The sequence below is a fragment of the Barbus barbus genome, assembly GCF_936440315.1.
Source record: "Barbus barbus genome assembly, chromosome: 45".
Lineage (NCBI taxonomy): Eukaryota > Metazoa > Chordata > Actinopteri > Cypriniformes > Cyprinidae > Barbus > Barbus barbus.
The window spans coordinates 19,471,783-19,478,232 of NC_136723.1; positions in this window are offsets into that span (position 1 = coordinate 19,471,783).

Sequence of the window (6,450 nt, forward strand, 5' to 3'; positions counted from 1 at the left end):
GTTTTGAGGCTTGGTGCATCAGATTCACATACGGTCTTTATAATCGCTGAGCAGCGAGTTTGGTTATCACAGATGTTATCATCTCTCTCAACAGATGAGCTCCATTAAACACAAGCTATTCCTCTGGTGCTGTGCGAGATAAAACCAGCTAGAGCGATGCAACTACAGCCAGATCAGAATTGTGTGACATCTCTGTCTTTGTTCCTTGAATTCCCATAAATGACAATCGATTGCCTTTCATTAACGCAAGATGGAAGACCAGTTTTAACAGAGACATTTGAATGGAGATTGGAAATTTAAAGACAGTCCGTGGTGTTCTCTATTGACTCACACTTGGCCAAACAGGCCTTACAGGGCAATTGTCACCATGAATTTTGAGATGAACTATGTATAAATGGAAGAAAAACATAGATAGAAAATCATTTTATCTTCTTGTTTTTGCATTTCCAGCACTTTAAAGAAATAGTTCACTCAAAAATGAACATTTGCTGAAAATTTACTCACCCTCAGGCCATCCAAGATGTGGATGAGTTTGTATCTACTTTGGAACGGATTTGGATATATTTACCATTTCATCACTTGCTCATCAAGTGCAGTGAATGGATGCCGTCAAAATGAGTCCAAACAGCTGATAAAAACATCACAATAATCCACAAGTAATCCACACAACCCCATGCAGTCCATCAATTAACATCTTGTGAAGTGAAAAGCTGTGTGTTTGTATGAAACAAATCCACCGTTAAGGTGTTTTGACTTTAAACCATCACTTCTGGCTGAAATATGAGTCCAAAATCCATAATTCTTCCTTCAGTGAAAAGTCCATCCCCTGTTGACCTCTCACATTAAAATCCACTGACACAATTGTTTGTAACTGTTTTGAACTGTTTGTCACATGTAAACGGTGCTTTATCTGTGCATATTTCTCTCCTGATTCAGACAAGTTGACTTTTCCACTGGTGAAAGAAATGTTATGGATAAAGGACTTGCATTTGTCTAGGAAGCAATGAAGCAAACAATGGTGTTTGAAGTTAAAAAGACCTTAATGATGGATTTGTTTCATACAAACATGCAGCTTTTTCACTTCACACGGCATTAATTGACGGACTGGAGTCGTGTGGATTACTTGTGGATTATTGTATTGTTTTTATCAGTTGTTTGGACTCATTCTGACGGCACCCATTCACTGCAAAGTATCCACTGGTGAGCAAGTGATGTAATGTTAAATTTCTCCAAATCCTTCCCGATGATAAACAAACTTATCTACATCTTGGATGGCTTGAGGGTGTGTAAATTTATAGCAAATTTTCATTTTTGGCTGAACTATTCCTTTAATTCAAATCACAGCCTTGCAGAGGGTCACTGCTCTTTTCTTTACATAAGAGAATTGTGCTCGGGTCTCTGTATTTCTGGTCTTTCTTGAGTAAACAGTGCCGCAGACAGTCCCTGTTTAATGGCGCTGCCTGGTGTCATATAATGTCTCTGCTGCCCCCGAGCTCTGAATTTGATAATGACCCACACTGCCTCAGAGTTACACTGCAACACTTTAGTAAGATCCTCAGAAACGACTGGCTGTGTTTTTCAAAGCAGTCTCTAGAATTTTCCTGGTTGATGTGGAGTATTTGACGATCCATAACCGTCATCCAGCCAAACCTGACAGCAATAGCACATTACTGTACATATTCAAGCAAATGCTTAAAGTCTACTTCTCGTGATTACTTTTCAGCTATTCATTAGACTGACAAGGCTTTGAGAATGGTTAAGCCTTAATTAAGGCCATTCCTGATAGACTATCAATGACCATTAGCAGAATCCTATGAATCATCTCCAATGCACTGCTGGCACAGAAACTGCCTACACTAAGAAGAGCGCAGGAGATAGAGGAGGAGGAGGGGAAACGTTCATTGGCATTTATACAGCTTGTCTTATATTATAGTGAACCTACTTGTGTCTGAACCCTGTAACAGAGGAAGCCTTCTGTCCAGTGTTATTCTGTCATTGCTTGTGCATATGCAATCTTATGGCAGTTCATAACTATTTTATGTTCTGGCAAATTTGTGGGTAATTTATAATGTATAAACACACTAATACACTCTTATTTCTATATTTTTTGTATGATCTGCTTACACCCCCAGAGACAGTTATGGTTAGAGGTGGATCTTCATGCTTAATTTGATAAAACTTGATTCACATTGTATGAAATTGACAGTTCATGAAATAGTTATGTTTTCTTACTTAATTCATGCAGTGCCGTGATTTACATACTCTCTACATCTTACGAATGTGCAAAAAGCATTCAGACATGTTAGCAACCACATAACACCCTAGCATCATGGTGGTGAGTTCTGCACTGACAAACACCACTTATTTTCTTAATAATAATTATATCAATTATGTTAAGCCTTATAATTAATAATTATCCTTAACTATTCAGTGAGGACTTTATAGTGACCTAAGCACAATATTCACTTGTCATGTTTTCTGTCATGCACGTCACTTTGAATTTCATTAGCTGTGTGCTGTAATGAAGTGTTCAATTCACAGTGGGCTCATTTGAAGTAAATGGCTCTCTGACACTGAATCCTGCTGAATTATTACTGGCCTCCTGGAAAACTTGAACATTTTGGTGGAAAAGCAAGAGTTGCTCCTCATTCCAAATAACCCCATGGAAACATGTACAATACAGTTTTAATAGGTACTAGCTAATGATGCAAATTATTGATTGGCAAAATGGTGGAGTTGTGTACATGGATCTTCAATGCTGGTGAGAGAAAGATCTTGTTTACAGAATGTCTGCGTGTTTATTGGACTAGAAAATTTAATTAAAACATATGGGTTTACATGATGCACTGCATTAATACTAATCGCAAACGGACCAAACAGTCTCTATACCTCAACTGAGCCAATGACTTAAAAGCTGAAATCTACCTGGCTATTCATTAAATAAATACATTTTGGTTATATACCAAATCTAAATACACTTAACAAGAGCTAAAAGAGCTTATGAAAATGGATTGACGGGGCTTTACGGTTCATTAGTGATTGTTAGGATGAGAGCCCACCATTATGGGTCAAATCCCATCCATATAAAGCTCAGCATTTAACCTTAAAGGAAAAGTTCACCCAAAAATGAAATTTTTGTAGATTTAGAAAAATTGAGCATTACATTACTTGCTCACTAATGGATCCTCTGCAGTGAATGGGTGCCGTCAGAATGAGAGTCCAAACAGCTGATAAAAACATTGCACTTATCTATACGATACTGACACGACTCCAGTCCATCAATGAATGTTTTGAAGAGAAAAGCATAGTGTTTGTAAGAAACAAATCCATCTTTAAGATGTTTTTAACTTCAAACTGCTGCTTTCGGCTGCTTTTCGGAGTACTGTATCCATAATATTACAGAGCAAGTGACGTAATGCTAAATTCCTCCAAATCTGTTCATATGAAGAAACAAACTCAAACCCCCACTTTTTCTGCTGTAAGTACAAAAATAGCATGTTATTTTAAATAACAGACAGACAGAAATGGGTCTCAAGTGAGTATGCACCATGCAACCACAACAAAAGCATTTCTATTGGCTTGTAAGGGTATATATAGAGAGAACAGACAGTTTTGCTACTCTCTGGAGGTTTTATTGTGAGAAAGTCATAAATATTTAAAAGCAAGGTTGTGAGCAAAAGGTGATAATATTTCCTCTCCAATCATTAGCTCCTAAATTTTCCCTGAGACCAAGCTGTATCTTCTGGCAAGACCACCCTGGTGTATCAGTTTTAGAGGTTGAGGTATTTCTGTCTGGTTTTCTGAAACACAACAGTGGTTCATTAACTCCCGGAGAGCCTTTAGCAAAAGATCCAACTAGATTGTGTGGACAAATAAACTGTGGAGTCTGGCTGACCTTTCCGCTTCTCACATCCATGATCATTTGCTTCAGGAGAAGACAGTCATTCAGACCAACTGAATTAAGCAGCTATTCTGAGAGGTTGTTAATAGTGGGCCAAGATCTATGGAGAACTTTACATCTGTTCACTCACTGAATATTTCATAACATTAACTTTGAAGGTCCATGTTCTTGAAAATGCTTTTGAAAAGGGTTTGACTTTAATGGCCATTTTATGACTGAACGAGATGATTTCTGACAATTATTTTAGCGCATTACCACAGTGAATTTAGTGTAAAAATAATGGGAATGTCTGAATGTAAGAATGCCAAAATGTATTATTAATTATCCAGTAGAGTCACAAATTCTGGCGTTTTGGGTGACGTACCCAAAATATTTTTAGCAGTATATATAATCAGATAATTATAATTCATTTTCATGTGGTAGCCTAATAAAAAATAAACCTAAGCGAACAATAGCCTGTAAAATACAATAGCCATGAAAAATAGCCATGAAAAAGTTAATTTTTTCTTGTAACTTATTTCAAAAAGTGAAACTCTCATATATTTTAGATTCATTACATGTGAAGTAAAACATTTCAAAAGTTTTTTTGTTTTAAATTTGATGATTAGAGCTTACAGCTCATGAAAGTCAAAAATCAGTATCTCAAAATATTAGAATATTTATATTTGAGTTTCAATTAATGACCATCACTACAGTATAAATTCAGGGTATCTCTTGTTCTTTGAAACCACAATAATGGGGAAGACTGCTGACTTGGCAATGATCCAGAAGATGAACATTGACGCCCTCCACAAAGAGGGTAAGTCACAGAGGCTCATTACTGAAAGGTGTGGTTGTTTACAGAGTGCTGTATCAAAGCATATTAAATGCAAAGTTGACTGGAAGGAAGAATTTGGGTAGGAAAAGGTGCACAAGCAACAGGGATGACCGCAAGCTTGAGAATACTGTCAAGCAAAGCTGATTCAAACACTTGGGAGAGCTTCACAAGGAGTGGATTGAAGCTGGAGTCAGTGCATCAAGAGTCACCACGCTCAGACTTCTTCAGGAAAAGGGCTACCAAACCACTTCTAAACCACAGACAGCGTCAGAAGCATCTTACCTGGGCTGTGGAGAAAAATAACTGGACTGTTGCTCAGTGGTCCAAAGTCCTCTTAAATTTTGCATTTCATTTGGAAATCAAGGTCCCAGAGTCTGGAGGAAGAGTGGAGAGGCACAGAATCCATGCTGCTTGAAGTCCAGTGTGAAGTTTCCACAGTCAGTGATGATTTGGGCTGCCATGTCATCTGCTGGTGTTGGTCCACTGTGTTTTCTGAAGTCCACAGTCAATGCAGCCATCTACCAGGAAATTTTAGAGCACTTCATGCTTCCTTCTGCTGACAAGCTTTATGGAGATGCTGATTTCATTTTCCAGCAGGACTTGGCACCTGCCCACACTGCCAAAGGTACCAAAAACTGGTTCAGTGACCATGGTGTAACTGTGCTTGATTGGCCAGCAAACTCGCCTGACCTGAACCCCACAGAGAATCTCTGGGGTATTGTCAAGAGGAAGATGAGAGACACCAGACCCAACAATGCAGATGACCTGAAGGCCACTATCAAAGCAACCTGGGCTTCCTTGCCTCCATGCCATGTCGCATTGATGCAGTAATTCATGCAAAAGGAGGCCCAAGCAAGTATTGAGTGCATAGAAACATACTTTTCAGAAGCCTGACATTTCTGTTTAATTTTCTGAAACACTGAATTTTGGCTTTTCATTATCTGTAGCCATAATTATCAAAATTTCAAGAAATAAAGGCTTGAAATATTTCACTCTATGTGTAATGAATCTATATAATATATGGGTTTCACTTTCTGAAATGAGTGACAAAAAATATTGACCTTTTTCATGATATTCAAATTGTTTTAGATGCACCTGTATAATAGCAATGAAGTAATAACAATGGGTTCAAATAAAGCATCAAAAGCAAGTAATCATATGGTTTTATTGAGCAAAACTGGTAAAATACATAATGTGTCATAAACAATAAAACTAATGTACATTACATTTTATTTTAGTCATTTAGCAGACGCTTTTATCCAAAGCGACTTACAAATGAGGACAACAGAAGCAATCAATTGTAGTATTACAACAACTAAAAACAGATCCAAAACTAAAGGCTAAAACTTTATGAATTCTACCTATACACATTATAACAAATGCCTGCGATTTGTTTTCACCCTTTACTGTGCAATCTAATCCTTGTTCAGTATTAACTAAACATTTAATTCAAATGTCCACTTAAACTTTAATATTTGGCCATTTCTTTACAACAGAAGTTCTTGAATATGTGGACATCAAAACATGTAACCTCGGGATTAAACTTTTATTTTGAAGTCACAATGAACAGTTGAGAAAATGATTGTTTGCTTAGGTTTATAAATGATTCACCTTACAAATCAGATTAAATGGAGCATGTTGCGTTCCCAGATGAACAATATGCAGAGATGGAGGTTGAGATGCTCCACTCATAAATTATACCGTTTATGTGGAGCAGCATTTACTGTGAACT